The 25,800-nt window shown below is 37.7% G+C and overlaps 1 protein-coding gene across 6 annotated transcripts in view; it reads right to left on the bottom strand.

Annotated features, from left to right (window-relative positions):
* The window catches only part of LOC120310748 (partitioning defective 3 homolog), a 449,365-nt gene extending 432,388 nt beyond the window's left edge, over positions 1 to 16,977 (bottom strand). For 4 of the 6 annotated variants that reach the window (XR_005557452.1, XR_005557451.1, XM_039349522.1 and 1 more), the window contains exon 1: positions 16,809 to 16,959. The gene's annotated coding sequence lies outside the window, so the exon portion shown is untranslated. Of the gene's footprint in view, positions 1 to 16,808 lie in introns of all 6 variants that reach the window. The other 2 variants (XM_039349526.1, XM_039349525.1) reach the window with 2 other exon arrangements.
* Between the last annotated feature and the right edge of the window lie 8,823 nt (positions 16,978 to 25,800).

Here is a 25,800-nt window from a genome sequence, read left to right on the forward strand (position 1 = left end):
TGATTTTGCTTGACAGCAAGGTTGATATTCTTGTCTGCACACACATCTATGTTACATGTACTGACAGCCCTATAGTTTTTAGATTGCCAGGGACAGGGATGTTCTGTATCAATTAACTCACTGTTCCCGTTTAGTTTAAATATTCTTCCAGAAAATCTGTGAATTTATAGCTGAGTAACTCAGTCCCTTTTCTTTGATGGATGCAAACCATCTCTTTTGTACATTTTTTCATTGGACCAGCTACAGACATCATGACTAATATATCCAAACCCTTCCCCTTTACACCACTCGTTTAGCCACATATTCAATTGTGCTATATACTGGTCTTTTCTATTTTGCCATAACCACATAGTCCAGAATTTTGTCCATAAGTCATGGTGCTCATGCCTAATTTTACAAACTTTTTTATGGCAGTTGTTAAGCAAATGTGGCAATCATTAAATAAATGCCGCAGTCGTTAAGCTAGTGCATAATATCCAATGGAGAGTTTGCTGTTGGAAACTGGAAGTAAAAATGGGATGACATAAGGGGCCGTAATTACAAGCTGTTATGAATCCCAAACATACTTTTTCACGAGGCAACTGGACTTTCTTGTTTTTCTTTGAAGATGTTTCACTTTTCATCCAAGAAGCTTCTTCAGCTCTGACTAGATGGTGGGGAATGGAAAGATTTATACTCCTTGCAGACAGCTTGCATTCTTTTAGCAAATGGTTAGTGCTACCTGGATGCTTATCTGTGTTGTCAGGGTCACCTGAGTGGTGCAAATGGGTGTGGAGCCTTCTTGGAACTGTTGAAATGACTATATTGCAGACTGGAGATAGATGATGTTGCATCCCTTCCCTTCTGCTGAGAGAGGGCTGTTCAGTTTTGACGTAGATGGTGTTTTTGACCCCTCTTTTAAACCAGCAGCCCTCTCTATCCAAAATATGGACTTTGTTTCTTGGATAACAAGTGAAACGTCTTCAAAGAAAAACAAGAAAGTCCAGTTGCCTTGTAAAAAAGCATCTTTGGGATAACTATGACTGAGACTTTCCATGGACATTAAGCTGTTATGAAGCATCCAAAATGCAATCCTATGGCCATAGGGGATGAGTACTTGTCAGAACTTTGAAACTGGGTTATAAGTAGATTCTAGGCAGGTCCATCATAACTTCAAATGGTCACTAATCAAATGGTCACTGATCAAACAGTTGTAAATCAAAGACTATCTGTAACTGTATAATTATGACAGGTTATAAATATAATATATAAATAGAATGTCTTGCAACATTAGCTGACACATTCCTCATTCAATACGGTATTCTTCAAGATTAGTTCCATGCTATAAAGGAGACACAAATTATGTGATGCAAACTCCCCCCCCTTCTGAAAATATTGCCAGTAAATATGTTCTTATTTTAAACAGTTTAGAAAGCATTATTTATGATGATACTGCAAAACTAAAGAAAAGTTTTCCATTAACTTGTAGTTGTGTCTTGTATTTTTCTCTCTGTGTTACTAAAATATCAAATCCATTTTCTTCTATTGAAATCAACAAAGTAGAGAACTTGAAAGAACTACTATGAACGAGAATAAATATATCTGGCATGGTTTATTTACCAAAAGGGGCATGCTTCCTTAAATGATTAAATTAAATAGAGTTAGCCCTGGAAAAATGACAACATAAGCAAATGTCTGCTTAAATGCCAAGAATAAACCAGCTACTCTACCCAAAATGACTCAAAAATGGTAGAAAAATAGCCCACTTCACGTCAGAATATCACAACAATATTCTTCATGGTGGTTTTTGATTGTATATTAGTCATTCATGGAACAGCTTTTGTTAAGCTGGTAAGTTTGAAAACCTAGTAATGGAAGTCTGTTCCCATACACATTTCTGTTAAATGTTCAGGATTAAACTACTGATTCCTTTAACATTTGCGAATCTGAATCATGTTTCAGAATTACTAAATCTTATCAGATTATGTAAAAGCACATTTAAAGAAACTATTGAAAATAAGCATTAAGAATCTGGACTAACATATCACCAATTTTAGTTAGAAGGAGTTGCTAAAATCAGAATTAATGTTTGAAGGAATAAATGTGCAAAAAGGATCTCTAGCAAATTCTAAATTGAAGCACTGCAGTCAATTAATGCATTGATATATATGTGTTGTTCACTTAATTATTAAGACAGTTCAGTTGCACCTTTTCAATAAGCTGAAATAACTATATTATCTCAACTCCTGCAGCTGTTTAACAAACAAGTATAATGTTTAAAGAATATTACTATTTAAAATACAATTTCTATGACAAATTATCTTAAAAGACAAGATAACTGAAATGGTGAAATTGGTATTACTCTATAATGTTATGTATTTTCTTCTTTTAATACATCTAGATTTCAATTACATCACCTCATTTCAATGCTACTGATCTTATGTTATGTAAACTGACATTTTTACAATTTTAATTCCACATAGCACACAATCCTCTCTATCCGAGAGCCACATATGTTTCTTAGCTATATGAAATTCATATTTAAAAAATAATAACCCTGCAAAACATGAACGAAAGGGAACAAGCTAATTGTTCAGGTACAGAAAGTAAAATTGTGAATCCATAATATTGCAATACTACTCTGATACTCCTACAAGGCAGTAAATCATATATTTCACATATAGAAGGCTAAATCATGCATGCTGACAAGTTAAAATTGTTTAATGCATTTCATATATCAAGCTCAATGGTGAACAATGTAAAAGTAAATCAGGCTCAATTTTTTTAAAGAAAAAGCTAGTTCTGCTCACATTCACCAAAATTGCAAACAAATGAATTCTCTGAGGCTCACTTTTGTTCTGTAACTGCAAACCTTTTAAGACCTTACTTCTGTTCTTTCTCCCTGGTATATTTAGATTCTACATTTGCTGGATCTACTAAGACAGGGATCCCCAACCCCTAGGCCACAGCCCATTCAGAACCGAAGCTGTGTTAAGTGGCAGGTGAGCAGGCGTGCACAGCTCCATTTGCGAAAGCAATGTCTCACCACTCACACAAATGGAGCTTCATGTGTGCAAGAGTACCCACTGCTTGTGCAATGGAGCTGCACATGTGAGCATCTATACCAGGGGTGTCAAACTGCCAGCCCACAGGCCGGATGCGTCACGCCAAAACCACGCCCACCCCAGTGGAAAAAAAGTCATGATACGTTGTGACACATCACGTAACATTGCGAGTTTGACACCCCTGATCTATGCCCACAGCTCACACAGAACCATTTCCTCTCCCCACATACACAGAGCCCAAAAGGTTGGGGGACCACTGTACCAGGAGTCTAATTTCAGAGCCCTGACCACAGACTGGTCATGCTGCAAACTGCTGATCTTCAAGTCGAAAATGAAACTGAATGCTTAAATCACACTTTAGTACAGTGGTTCTCAACCTTTCTAATGCTCTGACCCCATAATACAGTTCCCCATGTTGTGGTGACCCCCAAGTGGGTGTGGCCACCAATAAGAGAGAGTAGGACAGCTAGGGAAAAGGGAAAAAATGGCGGACAGCGTGGTTTGGCGACCCCCATGAAATGGTCGTTTGACCCCAAATGGGGTCCCGACCCACAGGTTGAGAACCACTGCTTTAGTATGTTAATGGAATTTTCCATGTACAGGTTGTCCCAAACATACAACAGTTCATTTAGTGACCATTAAAGTTATAGCAGCACTGGAAAAAGTGGTTTATGAACATTGTTCACACAACGGTTGATGGTCACTTGATCAAAATTCAGATTGTGGGCAACCAATTTATATTTATGACAGTTTCACCAAAGGAACTATTCCCAATGCACAGGTAGTCTTCAACTTACAACCATTTGTTTAATGACCATTTGAAGTTACACCAGCACTGAAAAAGGTGACATGATTGTTTTTTTACACTTACAACTATTGCAGCATCTCCATGGTCACATGTCAAAATTTGGATGCTTGGCAACCAACTCATATTTATGGCAGTGTTTCAGTATCACCTTTTGCAACCTTCTGACAAACAAAATCAATGGAGAAGCCAGATTCACTTATTAACCCAGGTGTTAATTTGGCAACTGCAGTGATTCACTTAACAACTGTGACAAGAAAAATCATAAAAGGGAGCAAAACTCACTTAACCACAGAAATTACTTAACCGCTTAGCAACAGAAATTTTGGGCTCAATTGTAGTTGGAAGTTGAAGACTACATGTTGGCATTTACTGTACCATACCAAGAACACTTTCTTCAAACAGGAATGTTAATTTCATTCTTATGTCAGATGGATAGTGGTTTCATGACAATTATTGTTAAGACTATTAATGTGTTTCTATTCTACTATTCTCTCACATGAAACTCTGGCTGATGCACATCAATGCATTCATTATTAGATATATAGTATTTGCATTTATCAGCCAGAAAATGATTTTGATATAGTCATGATACCAGAAGAGAAACTCAATCCTGGTACACAACTTGGTATACTAAAGATATGATGCAGAAGGAAAAAAGAGATGAGAAGATAAAATGAAAGAAGTTGAAGCATCAATCTTAAAATGAACTACCAGTTCCTCTAACAACTATTTGGATATACTTTTTTTTCCATGTTGAAAGAACCAAAATGCTTCTGTTGTAAAAGGATTTGCCAGTGATGTCACCATTGGTGGTGAAACGCCCAGCTGGGAGCTCCTTTTGTGTCCCCATGAAGTTGCCCTCCAAAGTAGTACCCACTAATCTACTTGCAGTCCTTGAACTGCTGGGTGACAGGAGCTCACCCTGTCCGGGGCAGCAATGGGTCTTGAACGCAGACCTGCCAAACAACAGCCCAGCGTTCTAATCTCATGAGCCACCATGCTCCTTATTTGGATATACTGTACATTAGCAAGAAGCTTTTGTTCTGATAAATTATCCCTGTTTCCCTTGATATCCTCCAGCCAAGAAGTTACTGATTGTCAATCTTCTTCCCAAGCAGTCCACGACTATTGATAAACCAGCTCTTCTGTGAGAAACAGAACAACTGTTAAGGGAACCTCAGGAACTACAGAATGTAAGATGTAAACCTTATGCATCTATAGCAGAATCAAAGTTCAAATTTAAATTTTAAAAAATCTCCTCCCTCTACATCAGTGGTTCTCAACTTTTCTAATGCCGCGACCCCATAATACAGTTCCCCATGTTGTGGTGACCCCCAACCACTTATACATCACTGGGTGCCAGGGGCGTGGCCAAAGAAAAGGGGGGGAAAATGGCGGACTGCGTTGTTTGGCGACCCCCGTGAAATGGTCGTTCAACCCCAAATGGGGTCCCGACCCACAGGTTGAGAACCACTGCTCTACATGCATAGTACAGAGGTCCCCAAACTTTCTGGCTTTGCAGACTGGTGGCAGCGGCAGGGGAAGAGGGGATGGTTGTGGGCCACACAAGCAGCAGGCATGCCTGCTTCTGTGCATAGTTCCACTTGTGCAAGCAGCGGGCACTCATGCTTGCTCTCATGCATCTGGAGCTTTGCATGCAAGCGCGAGTGCCTATGCTTGTGCAAGTAGAGCTGTGCATGCAAGTGCGCTCACCCGCCACTTATGTGGCCAGTTCCAAGGGTCACCCTTGGGCTCTGAATTTCAATAGAGGAATGCCCATGGGAAGTAATTAAAAAAAATAAAATTGGCAATCATAACTGCACAACTGAATCCCCCACCCATGGCATAAGTATTTGGGCTTCTATTTTCTCTTACAAAATAAATAATGTACTATCACCTGGAGCAGCCTTCTCTAATCTGGTGCTTTCAAGATGTAAAAGACCTTCCACCATTTCCACCAACCAAGCATTCTGGATATTATAAGTCAACATATCTGTAGGAAAAGGCTGGGAAGTCTGAACTTACAAAGCATTTCTCCAGCTGGGAGAAAGAAAATTCAATCTGAGACTGCAAAGCAATTTCTCACATTAAAGGGAAATGAAAAGTAAATACAGTCTACAGATAGACAGATAAACAAAGTGATCCTTATCAAGGGAAGGAAGAAGTTTTATCTGCCACGCTTTGGTGCTGACAAAATTATTCACTATATAGAAAAGCAGAAATCCACAGTGCTGGCTAACAAACAGAGAAACCATAAAAACAAGACTGATTGCATTTTATAGAAAAAATAGATTTATGGAGAAAAGGAGGAGAAGGCTGAATTTCCAGGAACCTTTCACAACCAATTTATATATGCGAAAGCAACTTTTTTCCCTCTTGTTACTTTTGGGAAAGTAGATGTCATTTTGAATGGAAGGTTTGCACTGAAGGTTCCCCAGATAGTTCACGGAAAAGAAACAGCTGTGCTCCAGTCTTGGTTTGTTATCTGCTTCAACTCTCCGTTGATTAGACAGCACCACAGGGTGGAACCACAGATGAAATCTTTCCTGCTCCACCTACTCGATGCTCCTAGTCTCAAGGGAATGACATCTGTGCATTGGAGCAAAACAACAAGAACAGCTTGCTGTGGGTGGTCTACCTCTTCCTCTCACTCCCCCCCTCCCAATTGGTTTGAGACAATTGGCTCAAGCAAATGTCTCACTGCAGATTCTCATGACCATCCAAGTCACACAAACTGGAATTATGTTTTTGCATGCAACTTCTAATGGAAAAATAGAGAAAGTCTGCAGTAATTCCATCCTGCTAGTGACTGGTCAAGATTTCTTAAGGCTAACAGAAGTCCAATGGAAATGTAAAGAAGTCAACAACTGATCTGTGGAACCAGTGTTTGAAGGATCTGAGTAAGTTTGGATTTGAAGAACAGACAACCAACAGGAAGGGTTTCATGGCCAGAGGAAGGCCACAATCTGTTCTGTACTGGGTCCAGACCATACAATAATGAGTTTAAGTTACAGAAAGGCAGAATCAAGCTGGAAATGAGATGAAACTTGGTAAGATAGTTCAACACGGCAAACAATTAGCTGAAAAAGGATCAAGTGTCCCTTTGCTGTGTTTATTCAAGCAGGAAGACTTTTGTCAGGGCTGTTTTAATTTGGATGAATTTTTTGAACTTAATAATAATAATAGTAGTAAAGTTGGAAGGGACCTTGGAGGTCATCTAGTCCAGCCCCCTGCTCAGGCAGGAAACCCTACACCATTTTGGACAAATGGCTGTCCAGTCTCTTCTTAAAAACTTCCAGTGTTGGAGCATTTACTGCTTCTGGAGGCAAGCTGTTCCACTGATTAATTTTTCTCACTGTCAGGAAGTTTCTCCTTAGTTCTAGGTTGCTTCTCTCCTTGATTAGTTTCCACCCGTTGCTTCTTGTCCTGCCCTCAGGTGCTTTGGAAAATAGCCTGATTCCCTCTTCTCTATGGCAGCCCCTGAGATACTGGAATACTGCTATCATGTCCCCCCTTGTCCTTCTCTTCGTTAAACTAGACATACCCAATTCTAGCAGCCGTTCCTTATATGTTTTAGTCTCCAGTCCCCCAATCATCCTTGTTGCTCTTCTCTGTACTCTTTCTAGAATCTCAACATCTTTTGTACATCATGGTGACCAAAACTGGATGCAGTATTCCAAATGTGGCCTTACCAAGGCATTGTAGAGTGGTATTAATACTTCACATGATCTTAATTCTATCCCTCTGTTAATACAGCCTAGCACTGTGTTGGCCTTTTTGGCAGCTGCAGCAAACTGCTGGCTCATATTTAGGTGATTGTCTACTAGGACTCCGAGGTCCCTCTCACAGTTACTACTATTGAGCATGGTGCCACCTATGCTATACTTGTGCATTTGGTTTTTCTTCCCTAAATGTAGAACCTTGCTTTTTTCACCATTGAATTTCATTTTGTTAGGTAGTGCCCAGTGTTCAAGTCTGTCCAGATCCTTCTGTATCTTAAGCCTGTCTTCTGGAGTGTTGGCTATTCCTGCCAGCTTGGTGTTGTCTGCAAATTTGATGAGTTCCCCATCTATCCCTTCGTCCAAATCATTGATGAAGATGTTGAAGAGCCCTGGGCCCAGAACAGAGCCCTGAGGCACCCCACTACACACTTTCCTCCATATAGATGCAGTTCCATTGAAGACCACTCACTGAGTACGGCTGGTCAGCCAGCTACGGATCCATCTGGTGGTGATTCTGTCTACCCCACATTTTTCTATCTTATCAAGTAATAGGTTGTGATCTACTTTATCAAATGCCTTACTGAAGTCCAAGTAAATTATGTCCACAGCATTCCTCTGATCCACTAATTTTGTCACTTGGTCAAAGAATGCAATAAGATTTGTCTGGCATGATCGATTTTTGACAAACTCATGTTGGCTTTTAGTAATGACTTTGTTTGCCTTTAGGTGTTTGTTGATTCGTTGTTTGATTATCTTTTCCAGGATCTTCCCAGGTATTGAGGTCAGGCTGATAGGTCTGTAATCTCCTGGATCCATTTTTTTTTTCCTTTTTTGAAGATGGGAACTACATCAGCTCTTTTCCAGTCCTCTGGTAGTTTCCCTGTGTTCCAGGATCTTTGAAAAATATAGTTCAGTGGTTCCAATATCACATCTGCCAGTTCCTTGAGAACCTTGGGGTGTAATCCATCTGGTCCTGGCGATTTGAACTCATCTAGGCTGGACAGGTGCTCATTTACCACTTTCTTGCCTATCTTAAAGACAGATGAAAAAATAGTTCTGCTTTCTCCCTGTTGCTTGTTACCTTCTTGCCACTTCCACCCCTAATGGACCAATCATTTCCTTCACTTTTTTCTTGTTTTTTACATGTTGAAAGAAGCTTTTTTTGTTATTTTTGACTTTGGTCGCAAGCCTTAGTTCATTTTGAGCCTTGGCTTTCTTCACTTCATCTTTGCAGGCTCGGGCTATTTGCTGATATTCTGACTTAGTTATGTTCCCCTCTTTCCACTTTCTATACTTGTCCTTTTTATCTTTCAATTTGTCAGAGAGTTCTTTATGCAGCCATGCTGGTTTCTTTTGAGAGCTGTTGTTTTTCCTCTTTGTTAGTATTGTGCTAGACTGTGCTTTTATTATCTCATTTTTCAAAATTTCCCAAGCTTCTTGAATTGTTTTCCCCTTGAGGATTCTCATCCATGGAATCCTTCCCAAGCCCTCTCTAAGTTTATTGAAATTAGCTCTCTTGAACTCCAAGACTCTAGTTTGACTGTGTTCTATTGCTTGTGCTTCTATAATGTTGAATTCTAATTCTAATATTGCATGATCACTTCCTCCCAGGGTTCCTATGGCTTCAACACCTTCTACCATTTCATCTCTGTTAGTGAGAATTAGATCCAAAATGGCTAATCCCCTAGTTCCCTTCTCTACTTTTGGGGAGACAAAGTTGTCTGCTAGGTTTGCCAGGATCTTCCACTTGGTGTGGAGTTTGTCTCCCAGTTGATGTCAGGGTAGTTAAAGTCTCCCATTACTATTGTGATGTGCTTCCTACATACCTTAGTTAACTGACTAGCAAAAAGTTCATCTATTTTCTCTTTTTGGTTGGGTGGTCTGTAGTATACACCTATGGCAATGTCATTCCCCCCCCCCTTTTTATATTGACCCAAATGCATTCAAGATAGTTTTTATCATTGTTGTGCTCTATTTCTGTAGAGATGTAGTTATTTCTTATATAGAGAGCAACTCCACCTCCTTTATTTGGTCTGTTTCTTTTAAATAATTTAAATCCCTCTAGCTGTGTGTTCCATGTGTGGGTTTCATCCCACCATGTTTCCCTAATGGCAACAATATCCTATCTGCCCTCATTAACCTGAATTTCTAGTTCACCCTGTTTGCTATTCATACTCTGTGCATTGGTGTATAAACATTTGAGTCCTTTGTGAGTGGCCCTGTGTTTCCTTTCTACATAACCTGTGTGGTGCCTGAGTTCACCTATTGTCTTACCACCTATTTGGTTAGTGCACTTTGTGTGGCACTCGCTATTAGAGGCTTCATTTTGCTTGATAGCAAGGTTGGTATTCTTGTCCACACACACATCTATGCTATATGCACTGATAGCCCTATAATTTTTAGATTGCCGGGGACAGGGTTGTTCCGTATCAATTAACTCCCTGTCCCCGCTGTTTAGTTTAAATTTCCCTCCAGAAAATCTGTGAATTTATAGCCGAGTAACTCAGTCCCTTTTTTTGATGGATGCAAACCATCTCTTTTGTACATCTTTTGATTGGACCAGCTACTGACATCGTGACTAATATATCCAAAGCCTTCCCCTTTACACCACTCCTTTAGCCACATATTGAATTGTGCTATGCGCTGGCCTTTTCCGTTTTGCTCCTTATACACTGGTAAAACCTCTGAGAAAGTAAGCCTATAGCCTATTCTGCTAAGTTCCTTCCCCAAGCTCTGGAAATCGTTCTGCACAAAGAGTACATCTTTTTGGGACAGATCGTTAGTGCCAAGATGTACAATAGCCTCCACATCACAGTCCTTGCTGCCATTCTTGATTATTTTAGAAATACGCTTCTTGTCCCTACTGGCAGTAGCACCTGCAAGACACCTGACCTCTTTCGGAGCCTCTGTGTCCTTTCCTAAATTTACATCCCTTATAATTGAATCACCTACCAGAAGGTAGCTTCTCTTTTTGGGTGCCTTTCTGTTCTTGCATGACTAATGTGCAATACCTGATTCACACTTCTCCCTGTTGAAATCTAGTTCTTCATCTCGGACCACAATCCCCTGCTTATTTGAGTTATCTTCACAAATACCTTTACCTGTCTCCTTAATGCCCTTAATGTCAGCAAGGGCACTGTAACTGTTGTGCAGGGACATGGCGAAAGCTTGGTGTTTGTGGTTCACAGCTCTCACCCTGCCAGAACCCACGGTTGTCCACACTGCCCACTTAGACAGCTCAGCTACTCTCTGGGGCAAGAACCTTGTGTAACCTGGATTGCTTTATCCTGCTTTTCTATCAAGGAAGAATTTTCGTACACCAATCTACCAGATGGTGAAAAGAATGGGAAGTCAGTGAAAATGCCCTCCTTCTAGCATTTTTCTTTTCTTCTTTTTTCTCTAAATCACAAGGTCAATCAAGGCCGGTGCATAGAATGATTGAGCATGAAAAGAGAATAATACCGATTACAGTGTTTATTAGCCTGTGTAGAACTCCCTGCTGAGTTGGGACATCTCAACCTGTTTCATTGGGTAGTTCTGAGAACATTCTAAAATGGGAATATTGTGAAGGTTTGTTCTTGGAGAAAAGATGACATTTCAATAAAATGCTGTTGCTCTAGAATTCTAAATAAACTAACGAACATTCTAATTCAAGATTTCCTTAAAGAGAAGAAAGAACATGTTGCCCTAATGCTTTCATCCTCAAATTATGCGAATTGATTAGACCTTTATTTAAGAAAATTCATTTATCATTTAATCCATTCAGTGTCTTTGAAGTGGGGCAACAGCTAAGTTTGTTATAAATATGGGATTGGATCTGTATTTATCCTAGCTAACCACCCACCACAACACCCCCAATGAATTCAACTGTAAACAGAAATCTTTTTTAGAATAATCATCTCTGATCCATAATTAATAGATAAGGCAGAATATATATCCTTAAATTATTCTATATATTTAAAAAGTTAGTCTACATAATTATATAAAAGCTGGTGGCTTTGTGATGGTAAGGGAATCAGAATTATATTTATGTATTTAACAGCCATCCTCGAAAATAAACAAATTGGTTCACAGATAGTGCAACTGTGGCCCACTGTCACAGAGTGATAAGACATCTTATCTACCAAATTGCTCATTAGTTTTGGCAATTTTCACCTGCTCCTGCAGATGATGTATTTCAGCAGGGAATAAACTTCAGTTCCACAGCCCATCTTCTTCAGCAAGTATCTCAGTTCTCTAAAGCATACAAAAAATCCATTATTATTTCTCTCCCCCCAAAAAAGCAGATGTAGTAGACTTGGGATTGGGGGTGGGGAGAAGAACTCTAGATCTTCCAAAACAAAATGCTGCAGCAAAAAGTTCAGCAAAGGAAATAATAACAACAGCAACAACCACCACCAAATAGAAACTTCAGTGGAAAATGGGAGGGAAAATGGTTATGTTCTGCACATCATACATTAAGCAAATATACAACATGCTTTGTGTGGTTTCATTACTGGAGATTACAAAGACTTGGTTGCCCAGCATTAATCTTGCTCCATTGCAAAGATTGAACTCTGCATTCTCTACACTGAATCAAATGTAGGCTTATATATTTGCACAAGGGGGGGAAGGGGGGTACAATTCCAGATGCATATTACTTTCTCAGCTGGAGCTGATCTATCTAACCTTCTCTTTCTAGGAAAGGTAGACCAATTTATACACAAATACAAAAGGAAAAAGAAAAGAAAGAGTAACATGGCAACCTGAACAAAAGAAGATGAAAATCTCAGCAACTCATTCACCCTTAGCCTAATATGCTTAGACACTGCAGCCGAACAGAGCTTGTACCACTACCTTGCCGATGAGTGTGAACAGCGGGATAAAATGTAAGTTTTACCTCCTGAGCTCCTTTGACCAATAAAATAACCCATTCAATATTCAGAAAAGGCACCTTCAAGGAAAAAATAATAATAAAATTATAAAAACTAATTTAAAGAACAGAGAGAGAAGTTCCTACAATCACCACCAAACAATTTCAAATGGAATACTGTTTTTCGCTTTGCGGAAGGAAAATATTCACCACCAACCCTACAATTAGCTGGAAAATTACAATAATTACAGCAATTTTGCATCCCATCTCCAATCTAATTAATAGATATATGATCCTGCCAACATGTAATAATCAGAATCTGAAACTACTCTGATACTAGATGTGTTTTTATAAACTGAACAGAGATGAAATATATGAAGGTGTTTATTTGAAATATGGACAATGCCACTTGTGTGCCATGCTTCCTAAGTCAACAAAGGAAATTCAACAAAGATATTGTTCCCATATTAAAAGTAGATTTAAATCAGGTATTTCAAAGTCAACTTTCTGTAGCACTGCTAGTATGGTTTCAATTATCACTATGGTAGAGCATCCCAAAGAACAAAAGGCTGTTCTCAAAGAAAGGAATTCTTTTAAGTGGTACAACAAAACACTGCCTTTGATTTACCAGGGTAACTTGCCAAAATATTTCACATGTTTTTTCTCTAAGCATTCATGTCATGTCGTTTTTCTCTAAGTATTCATGTCATGTCGTTTTTCCAACATATGATTTTAAGCAGGCAGCCCAATTTGGAAAATAGCTAGAGAAGGTGAAGACATACACCTGTAACATTTTAAGGCAGTAATTTAGAAAAACTTTCTCCATCCTGCTACACACACAAACATTATGATTTAGTAATGGCCACAATGATTGGGGAATTCTGGGAGTTGAAGTTCGAACATAGCAGAGTATCATGGCTAAGGAAATCTAGTGCTAACATCAGGAAAAAAAAAACCAAGTTCCAGATCTTGAAGAAAAAAAATGCATGATTTCATTCAGTGTTGCAAAGAGAAGCTGCCTCCAAACATTATATCTTTACTGTGACAAAATGAAAGCAATCAAATTTAAAGTGTCAAGCACATTAAAGCAACTTTGATTTTTGTCTAAACTCCATCTATAGGCTAGAGAATGGCCTTAGCACTGACCTTGGAGAGCACATGTAGGCCTTAAAAGGCACACACAGGTTCCTTCTTATACAGGCAGTCCTTGACCCATGTTCTGACCATTGAAAGTTACAATGGCATTGAAAAAAGTGACTTATGGCTTATTTTCAAATTTATTACTATTGCAGCATCCCCATGATCATGTGATGAAAATTCAGACGCTTGACTACTGACTCATATTTATGATGGGTGATAGTGTCCCTGGGTCATGTGATCACCTCTTGACAAGCAAAGTCAACCCGGAAGCCAGATTCACTTAACAACTGTGTTACTAACTTAACTGCAGTGATTCACTTAACAGGCTTGGCAAGAAAGATCATAAAATGGGGCAAAATTTACTTAATAACAGAGAGTTTGAACTCAGTTGTGGTCATAAGTTGAGGACTACTTGTATTTAACCTAATCTTTCTTTAATTTTCCTGTTGGAGAAGGTAGTAGAGAGCATCTGTGTATATATGCACATTTAGTGCTAGAAAAGGAAGTTACATCCTTTGAAATTCTTTACAGTGCTGAAAAAAGGGCACAGAAAGCTCCATCCTTTCTCATTCGCTCATCCTATGGTATATCTGGAGGGCGATGGGGATCTAATAATTGATTTCACTTTCTCACCTCACTGGCTCATGGGGAATTTGTCAACTCAACTTGCTCCCACACGATAAGCTGTGAAGGCTTCTGAGCCGACAAGATTATTCCATAACAAAATGTCAGACTCAGATCGCCTGCTAGGTTTCAGAAAGCCACAAGAAAAATGAGCATACAAGAGTGAAACCCATAACACAAAGATATATTACTCTACTTCATAAATACAGCAAAAAGAAATGAGGGAAAGGTTGGGCAGAAAAAAGTATTAGAAATTCAGAAATATAGGATGACATCCAGAATGGCACTTCAAGTCATTGTTTTGCCTTTGGCCAACTCCTAACATGTTGTGAAATAAAGACAAAGCTTTTTTCCCTGGGTCTATCATCAGCATGACATCTGAACAATGAAATATACTCTGCATGGTATATAGTAAGAGGAAAATGAATGGACTAATAGGGCAGGCCACTATTTTCAATGGCAGCTCTGGTTATAATAATATTTAATAGTGAAATGCTCTTGCATTCTCTTTGACTATAGCATGTTCACATAGGAAGAATAAGCTGGGAAGGCACAGAGAAGATGTTCCTCCCGATCCTATATGTGAAATGGTACAGGTAGTCCTTGACTTACAACAGTTTATTTAGTGACCATTCAGAGTTACAACGATACTGAAAAAAGTGAATTATGGCCCTTTTTTCGCACATACAACCACTGTAGTATTTCCATGGTCACATGACCAAAATTCAAACATTTAGTAACGGACTCATATTTATAATGGTTGTGGTGTCCCAAGGTCATCTAATCCCCTTTTGCAATCTTCTGACAAGCAAACTCAATGGGGAAGCCAGCTTCATTTGCCAACCGTGTAAACTAACTTAATAACTGCAGGGATTCACTTAACAACTGAGCCAAGAAAGTCGTAAAAAGTCACTTAACAAAGTCTCATTTAGCAAGAGAAATTTTGGACTCAATTGTGATCTTAAGCCGAGGATTTCTTGTATAGACTTTCCTGCTTGAGCAGTGGGTTGGACTAGAAGACCTCCAAAGTCCCTTCCAACTTTGTTACTCTGTTGACAACAAAAAGCAATGTTATATGAAGTCGGTACATCAGCAGGTAATGTACAACTAGAAAGTAATAAAGTAAGAATGAAGAAAAAGAGAAGGAGAGAGAGGGAGACTGTAGAAAGAAAGGACACTGTAGGCTTCACCCCAATGGTACAACAAACAGCACATATTATTTTAAAGAAAGATGTTTTCATCTTTTTTGTCTTTATTCTTCAAGTCAAAAGTGCAAATTCCAGAATTACAAATAAGGAACATTAGTTGCAAATGTTTCTTGCTTGGTTATTTTGGAACTGTAGATATGAAACTCAAATAAGAATGGGTGAGTTTGTCAGTACCATTTTTTCCCCTCGGTTTCTCGTTCTTCTTAATTCCACATCAATTTACTTTCTTAAATAAGTATATTAGATAATCTGTATTTTTCCCGGCATCTGTAGCAATATACACATTGTATACACAAGTGGCTAATTATAGCTGTCCGCAGGCAACTTATAGCAATTGGGATTGGAATTTCTGTGGCCAATGTCACTTGCCTGGGCCACTTAGCAATAGAAAGTCCAGCTCTTCCAGTTGCCATTATTAAGGGAATCGCCATGGATCGCTAAGCAATAATGTCATGCATTTGTAATCTCCTTATGGCTTCTACACTAACTTTACTTATAAGAAAGTCACAAATGGCAATCACAGGACCACAGGATGCTGTAATGTCCAGAACTTTGAGGACCAGTTGTAAGTACCACCTCATTTAGTGCTGACATAAATTCAGCATCTGAATGAATGTTGTTAAGCAAGCATTTTTGTAAACTCTTTTCCTTAATATGCAATTTAGGACATTTTTCCCTGTATCTAGTTAACCATCCATCCATGCTTTTTTTTTTTTTTTTTGTCAAATATACACATTTCTGCTTGGATTTTTGGAAAGAGCCCTGTACAATTCTTTGGAGTTCAAAACCAAAGGAACTATTCCCAATGTACAGGCAGACATTTGTTTAATGTCCATTCGAAGTTACAATGGCACTAAAAAAGTTGACTTATAACCATTTTTTCACACAACCGTTGCAGCATCCCTCTGGTCATGTGGTCGAGATTTGAACTCTTAGCAACTGATTCATAAGAATGACTCTTACAGGGTCATGTGATCACCTTATGGCAAGCAAAGTGATTTAACAACTGTGTTCCTAACTGAATAACTACAGTGGATTCACTCAACAGTTGTGGCAAGAAAGTGGTAAAAAGGGGTAAACTCACTTAAGAAATGTCTCACTTAGCAACAGAAATTTTGGGCCTAGTTGTAGTTGTTAAGTCGAGAACTACTTGTAGTCCTTTAATTGAACTTAGAAAAGGATTTTCATTCACTTTCACAAGTTTATTTTTGTTAAACAATTCAGCAACATTATTAAAAGAAAAGAAAAATGGTCCAAGCTTTTCACTTGACCATTTTCAACATTTACTCTATTTCTGCATTTAATTGGCTTATGATAAAGAAATAGAATGAATCATCTCAGAGAGTAACAGAACTTGGCATCTTAGTAAATGAAGACAAAATATGAAAAGACTGGAGAGATTTCACTTACTTGTACGAAGAACTGAAGGTGTGACTTCAATTTCACTTGCTGCTTCATAAGATGCTGTAGTTGTGCCCAGTTCACTACCAAATATCTCAGGACTCTGTGTGCCTGTAGAACTGGCACTGGTGCCATCTCCTCCATGGTTTGGCTCTTGCTCATCAAATATAGCCACAAGCTATAAACAACAAATTAATTTGTAATTAGAAAGAGAGTGATACTACAACTCCATCATCATTATCAGCTACATCAAGCAATGAAGGATATTTTATTAATAGGACTGATAAATTGCATAAGAATATGCACTACAGAACCACATTACTCTTACTCAGTCATGTGAAACTTCTTCATTAGAATTCTTGATGGCTGTGCAAATTGAATAATCTGAAGTCACAGAACAACCTTTTCCCCTGCACACTTCCAAAGTCCTTTATAGCACATTTTAAAAATTAAAAAATAAAACCTGGTTACTCTTGTTTTATAAGACTCACCCTTCACTACATAAAGAATGCAGTTGTTTAGATTATTCTAGTATTTTTACAAACTGTTGACTATGTTGTTGAATGTACTATATTATTATTCTGTGTGTGAGAAAATAAAATTATTTAACTAGAAATCAGACACAAAAAGATTAAAAATGTCTTGCCAGATTTGATATGGGAGGTCTTTTCAATTCAAATACTTGATTATATTATAACTGATTACAATTAGCTTATACATTTAAGAAGCAAAAATGTTATAGACATTTTTAAAAATAGTTTCTGCCACCCACATTTTCTGAAGAGGAGATAATCACTTTGGCAAAGTTGAAATACAAGCAATACCAGATGGAATACTTACAGTACAATCCTAATTTGCCTATTTAATAATAAATCCCACTGGACTCACTGGGGCTAATTTGCAGGAAAATGCATATAGAACTGCACCTTAACTGTGTTAATTTTTAAATATGAAATGTGTTATGCATATGTGTTCAGCATATTCAGTTAAATTGAGCAGTGTACTGCTTCTCCTACACTCAGCAATAAAAGTGGGCATTTATATTCAATTCATTTGTGGCATACAAAGATCTGAATTTCATGCTAAAAATAAACATATGGTTCACTCTTCCCCAGAAAAAAAAAACCTTGGCTTTTCAGTTACCCTATCCGAAGATTTACAACTTCATTAATTCTACCTTTTCTTCTTCTCAGCCTCCACTCCTAACACTGACCAGGGGCTCATTATCAATTGCTGTTGATAGAATCATCATCTCCTACATATGTTCAGAAATGAATAAATAATAAACATTTTCAGGAATGGATCCATTTAGGATTAGAACTTACTGAAAAGTGATCAAAAGGTGACTTCTCATTAGAGATACAGAAAAGAGGCTGCAAATATTGTCACAATTTAATATTTTCCTTTATTGCAAGACTCCTAGAAGCTTTGCTGAAGGAGATTAAACTCAGTTTCTTTCTCATTACAGCAGGAACAAACTGCTGGAACTATGGAATCCCTCACTGGAGATCACTTGGAGTTTTTCAAGCAAAATTTGGACAACTCTTTATCTGTGATAAGAGGATTCCTGCGCTGAACAGAACATTAGAACAGAAGACCTTCCTCTTCTACTCTTTTGATTCTAGAAGCTTAGGAGGACGTGACTTGCAGGCTATGTAATATAAGGCATGTACAGATAATCCTCAATTAATAATCATTTGTTCAATAATGATTTGAAGTTACAATAGTGCTATACAATGGTCCTCAAAGTTAATATCACTGCTGGATTCTGAAAAGAAAGACAAAGGGGAAGCCAACAAGAGGTTGGAAATGGCAATCACTTGATTTCATGCTTAACAACTGTGCAGGATTGGAATTGTTGTCCTAAATTGACAGTCATGTGATGTTATCCTTTAAGACCACATCTTAAGAGAAGAATTTTCCAGGTCCAATTATCATCATTAATCAAGGACTACTTCTATAAATCACTAAATATTTAAGTGCCTTATCCCATATTCACCTGAATTATATGCATACCATTTAGTAACTACATTTTTCAAAATGCTAGCATAAGCAAAATATAATCTGAGCTATTGGTTGTATTCATGCCAAACAGTAAACTGACTGAAAATGTTAGCTTATTATACCAAGCAGCCCTTCTGGCACATGGTTCCCAAATTGCTTCATACAGAGCAGAAGTGATTATACTATCAAGAAATTATAATCACAAAATGTCTATTTGTCAATGTCACAACTCAATCTCACAACTATTCCAGGTAGAGAAACTAATCGGTGAAAGACTTTATAGACATTCTAGTTCAACTTTCTCAAAACAGGGATTCTCCCAGAATCTTAAAGAGTTAGAGATATTAGATTTCTCAGCAAACATGGTGCTATAAGCTTGCATATAAATTTGCACTGCGGTGTTTTATCCAAAAAGTGTAAAGCCAGATGGTAGTAGAGGTGGCAGTTGGCTTTGCACTGAAAGCTGTGAACCTAATCCACAACAAAAGTGCGACCAAATATCTATAACAGTATTTTAATGCAGCCTGAAAATATCAGCTCATTAACCAATTCCCATGAAAGATACTTCTTCCTTTGTATGAGATCAGACTTTATACAAAAAGCATAAAGAACAACACTAATAAAAGCATAGATTCCTAAAACTATAGCATAATTGGGGGTTATTTCATTCTATGTTGACACTGTTAACCACCCAGAGGCTCCGGAAATGGGTAGCACACAAGCAAAGCAAAGTAAAATAAGTGAATAAACAAACAAATAACGATAAATTCCTGTAGCCACAGTTTAATTGTACCATGATGTAAGCCCTTTGAATGTGTTCTAGCTACTACACAACATAAAGCAGGAAAATGTTGCAATGCTAGACAGCTGGCAATTCCTAAAATCTGTGACAAATTATAGATTTGGCTTTAACAGTTTATGACTGCTGTAATAATATAAGGAAGACACTACACATGCAGAATTACAGAAAGTGCCTAAGCAATATAGAAATATTCATGGTCTTACATTAACTGCTCATAGCTGAGATCTTGCTGGTAAAGCTAGGCATCTGACATTATGCTCACAGATATAACCCGTGAATATTTGATGTCCAAATATTCAATTCACATTTATGCAAACAAGAAAACTTTTATATTTCAGATAAGTGTTCTTGTTACAGAAGTTCATGATGGATATATAAATGTCAGAAGACAGGATGTGCTGATTAGCTTAATGCTTGAAAAAAAGAAATGTCACAGAATCACTTCTATTCAATTCCATATTTGACCATCACTTTCCACTTTAATATGTTAAATAGAAAGAACAGCAAACTATGTTTTCCTAGCGTAGGATGACATCCCATCTCCATTTCTAAAATTCAACCTCATTCTCCACCTCAAATTGATATACATTAGGGAAAATAATACTCTAGCTACCAAGTAGGTTGCAAAAGTAATAAAGATGGTACTCATGATTATCCTTGGTGAATAGAGGTTTCTTAACGTTAACTATCTAGATAAAATATTATGGCGAAAAATACAAAAGAAATGGAAGACACACAGAATCCTGTGGCTTAACTAGTCAATCTGGTCTAATGAAATTACCTAGTGGACAAGAAAATGATACAGAAAACATTCAATAAACTTTTTCTCAAAGAAACAGATTGCCTAAACTACAATTCTATACTATTTCTGTGGTGATATAAGGTCAAAAATATCATTATAGATATAGCATTTTTTGTTGCAGATTTAACAAACTAACAGACATCGAAGGGACCTTGGAGGACTTCCAGTCCAACCCTTGTGCAAGCAGGAAACCCTAAACCATTTTAGACAAATGGCTGCCAAATCTCATCTTAAAAAACTGCAGTGAGGTTTTTACCCAAAACTTCTGGAGGCAAGCTATTCTGCTAATTAATTGTTCTGTCTGGAAATTTCTCCTTAATTCTAGGTTGGTTCTCTCCTTCATTAGTTTACATCCATTACTTCTTGACCTGTCTTCAGGTACTTTGGAGAATAGGCTGATCCCTTAGATATTGGGCACCGCTATCATGTCACTCCTAGTTATTCTTTACATTAAACTGAACATACCCAATTCTTGCAACTGTTCTTTGTATGTTTTAGTCTCCAGTCCCCCTATCATCTTTGTTGCTCTTCTCTGCTTCACAGCTTTCTATATAAAGCCAACCGTCACCCCTACTATCATTTCATTTTGCAATTTTCTTATCAAAATACTCCGGTGCAAATTTATATGCAAGCTTCTAGCACTGTGCAGGCTGAGAAATCTTGTATTTGTAAGCCTTAGATTTTGTAAATATATTTCTTTGGAGAAGACTGAAATAGAATGTATAGTAATTCACTCTATTCATATAGGTAAGTTTGCCTGCCTAGAGTAGTTGGGAGATTAGCAAAAGGGTCAGTGCAATAGTTATGCATTGGATAAGTTAATAAAGGGAGAAGTTCACATTCACATGAACATTATATTTCAAAAGCAGATAATGTTCTGTTTGGATTCTGACAGTGTAGGCGATATCTGATCTATATCACTTGTCTGATGAGGTTAATTGAACGGATGAAATTTCTTCCCCTAATGTTAGTCTTAGTATATCAATTCCTTTCTGGCAGCCAAAAACTTTTCATATCTCACTGGTAGGTCTCAAGATCACCATATGATAACCTCAAATATAGGGATGGAAAGCTAAAGGGATTCTTAAGACTAATTAACTTCACAGCAACAAAAATTTGGCACAGGCTTACCAGAAAAAAAAAAAGTATCATGAGGTCCAGGCCAATAATATAGACAAGCCAACTTTATAATCACATTGCTCTCCAAGGAACACTTACTATGAGTTAATATCTAGAAATAAGTCATCAGTAAAGCAATGATTTTGTTATTATGTTTAAGTACTGGTCTGCAACCCTGAGCCTCCGAAGAGGGAAAACAGGATTCAAGAGCACCAATCTAATAAGAGAAGCATTTCCGACTAAAACCAGTGTCACTTAAATGTGTACTAAAATTTAGGATCTGATTTAGATGAAACAAAGACACAAAAGAGAATGTGTGTAGAATTTATTTTGCATTTGTTTCTGGACAACACAAAGGGGTTAGCTAGAATCTAGAAGAAAAATGATGAGGGCAGCACAATGAACAATTCTGTTTTTGATAAAATAGAACCACATTTGTTCAGTCTGTGAACTGTGAGTGATTGACCAACAAATACATTACCTGTCTTTCCCAAATATATCACAATTTCTTAGAAATAATAATTTTCTGTCATAGTTTTCCTTGCCTTACAAAAGATTGTATCCACACTGTTTCATCCAGCGTCCAACGGCTGGGCTGAACGTATGGTGCGCACAACCAAAGATGCTTTAAAGAAGATCACTCACGGAAGCTGGCATCACAGGTTAGCCGACTTTCTTCTTTACCACCACACCTTGCACAACCACTGGAAAGAGCCCAGCTGAACTCCGCTGGGGTCACAGACTCATTACAAAACTGAACAGATTGCACCAGACCGGGTGGCTTCATAGGTGTCACAGCTGCGGGCACCTAGGAAACTACAGGTGGGCGATCCGATCTGGACATCTCTGGGTGACAGCAGTGATCTGCAAAGTCACTGGGCTGCTGTCATACAAAGTGGCCTTGGATGATGATCGTGTGTTACGTCAACACATCGACCAACTGTGCTGGAGGCTGCCATGCCACACTTCCGCTCCTGACTCTACTCTTGGGGGGGAGAAGGACCACAATTACGATTGTGAATCGCAGTCTCTCTACAAAAGCGGAACTTCACAGGCACCAGTAGGGGGTTGTGCCAATGAGGCGGCTCCTGACTCTGGCACCGGGTCCATGGAACATTGCTCGCAACTGGCTGTTCAGACCATTCCATCTTGGGCTTACGGGAGGGGTCCATTGTGGACTGGCCAGAGTGCTGTAAACCCACCAAGGGACTCTGGTCTGGGTTTACAGGATCTGGCCATTCAGCAGGATGGAGGGTCGCCTGAGTCTAGGGGTCATCAAAGTCCTGGTCTGCCAAGCCTGGTAGGTGAGATTGCAGGCCAGGAAATCACAACCACTCCAAGAAGGTCAGAGCGAACTAGAGGTCTGCCCAGGCACTTACAGGACTATGTAAGATTCCTGTCAGGGCAGGTTTAAGAGTGCTTAGAAATCAGAATACGCTCAAACGAACAAGTGTTTGATTTATAGTAATGCACAATAGTAAGCATCATTGTGTTGTGAATAAAGAATTGACAAAGTATTAGATTTGTAGTATTGTAAAATATTAAGTACTATGTTTTGAAATAAGGGGAGGAGGGGTTTTATGTCCTGGGCCTGCTGAGTGACTCAGCAGGTGCAGGAAGCTGCAGAGAGCCCGGGCAGACCATGTGGAGGCCCGAGACCAGACAGGCTGTCTTCAGCCCATTGCGCATGCGCAAGGCGGGAGAATGCATTTCATTGATTGGTTGACACTGTCCCTGCAAAGGGGTATAAAAGAAATCCACACCATTTTGTGTTAGTTCTGTTGGAGAGTAAATAAAGAGAAGACTGTTGTTACTCCTACCTCGTCTCAATGCCTTTACATTGAAAACAGAACAATTATCAAATGCTAATTTTCAACCCAACATTTAAAAATCATTCATAGAAAGCCAAGCCAAGATTTATTTTATTATATATATATATATATATATATATATATATATATATATATATATATATATATATATTTAAAACTTTGATTAATAGTAGAGTTGAACACAAACAGAACTTACAAAAAAGAAATAAAAAGTATAATGAAAAAGAAAGAAAAAGGAGAAAAGTAACAATATGAGAGAGAGAGAGGGAGAGAGAGAGAGAGAGATTAAACAAATTTAGTAACTTTTCATACCCTCTCAAGTTTCAAACCTTTATCTCTTTATCCTATATTCCATTTTGCATTTTAAAATATCAGCTAGTTTCTTTTGTCGAACCAGTGAAATACTCTTTCCTAAATCATTCCCTTGGCCCGTCAGTTGTAAACTCATGTTCAATACCATCTCTAATTTGTCTAATTCGTTTTACTTCTGACATATCTTCTATAATACTTTTGGACATTGTCATTACTGACATTGTTGATATCGTGGCTACTATTTTTTTATTCCATTCTTCAAAAGTCTCCTTTAGTATTATGACTGCCATCACAACATACACCATCTTGCAGGTCAGCATATTTTTCTACCTAAAATATTTAGCCCCTTTAGTGTCCAGTTCTTGAATTCATGAAATTATGTTATATTTTATAAAAACCAAAACAGGATCTGTTTTCCATGAAAAGCTGTTTACAGTTTATAATTAATTCCAAATCCATAAGATTAAATATTCCAATTTTATTTGGAACTTTAGTCTGTTTATAACTTCCTAAAATCAAAATCTTATTCAGCTTTTTGCTGTTTATTTCAGATTCTCTAAATTCTTAGGCTTATGATTAAATTTTTCTTTCATTCAGGATTAAAAACAGACTCACCCACTGAGTCATTCCAAAAATCTCTAATAGCTTAGAAGTAGTTAATGAACAATTTTTAAAAGTGATTAGAAAAAGAGGTTTGCAAACTAGAGTTATTTAAAAGTCTCTGCTCTGGTTGCGAACAAAATGGCTAATCCCATCATCTCCCCTCACTTGAACTCATGTAAAACTACTCTCCTGCAGTCTTCCTCAAAGGAAGCAGCTGTCCATAGAATATATGGGCGATCTCTGTTCTCTCCTTATCCAGAAACATTCCAAGAAGTCTTCTCACCAGTTCCTTGGTCTTTCCTGTGGTTACTGGCTCCACATTCAATTTGCCATACCTCTTCCAGAAGCATCCCAAGTTTTTACTTTTCCCCTCTTTTTTCCAAAACATATATATTTACATGGATGTGAAAGGCATGCATGATATATAGTTTTCTTCTCACACTAATACTAAGCATTTAAAATCTCCCCTTATAATTGAAGTAATTTCCATACAGATTAGCAGACAAATCTGTAATATACCCATATCTCTAAATTGCCTCTGTTTTTCTCTCTATATTCCAACACACTAGCTGAAGTATGATTCACTAATGGTGTGTTCCCAGGAAATTAACATTACTTATTTCAAGTCGTCTTTGATCTCCTATATCTCAGTTGTTATTTATCAGTGCCAACAGCACAAATATTCCTTATTTAAAAAATCAATTCCATTGAAAAGCACTTTGAGAAGTTATATTTTTGTATACCCTCTGGAAATAAAACAAAAAAAGAGCTTTATTCAAGTTATAAGGTAAACAACTGAATACTCTGATTTTACAGTAATGTTTTGGCACACTTGATTTACTCTGTGTAAAAGTACATTAGCAATGCTATAAGGCATTAATTTCAGAAAATAATCCAAGAAGTGGAAGAATTTCACAGGATACTGACAATAAACAGAAACAGACATAACATCTTATTAAAAGAAATTTTAGATTTTAGAGATTTTAGATTTTTTCCTAACCTTGCACTTTTCAGATAACCATGAAATTGTACTACTCAGATTTTAAACAATATTGTGACAGACTGGGGGTGGCCAATTATAAATTATGTTTAAATATGAAAAGAGGCTAAAATGATCAAATGCATTCCTGATACCATGCATTTGGAATGCAGAGAAATATCATTTATCTGATTTAGTTGTATTTATTTTTACTGAAATCAAATCAGATTCAGCTTTTTATTCTGATAGAATGAAATGGGATCATCTGTTACTTTTTAGGGCATGGTCCCTGGAAAGAGTATGCACTAAGAATTGATAGCGATATAAAAATGAAATGGAAAATATGTCTTTTTAATATCAATTCCTGAAGACAAGTCAGCTCGAATGGGGATTTTGATGACAGAGATTAACTTATGCTAATATAGGATGATCTTATCTATGTATACTAAAATGAAATGTGGTGATTTTAAGACAGGAACATTATAAAACACCTGCCTGTAAATATGTTAATGTGAACTCAAATGATTTCTGTGTGGGCACAGAAAATA

The sequence above is a fragment of the Crotalus tigris genome, unplaced genomic scaffold, assembly GCF_016545835.1.
Source record: "Crotalus tigris isolate CLP2741 ecotype Arizona unplaced genomic scaffold, ASM1654583v1 scf7180000018287.699579, whole genome shotgun sequence".
Taxonomy (NCBI): Eukaryota; Metazoa; Chordata; class Lepidosauria; order Squamata; family Viperidae; genus Crotalus; species Crotalus tigris.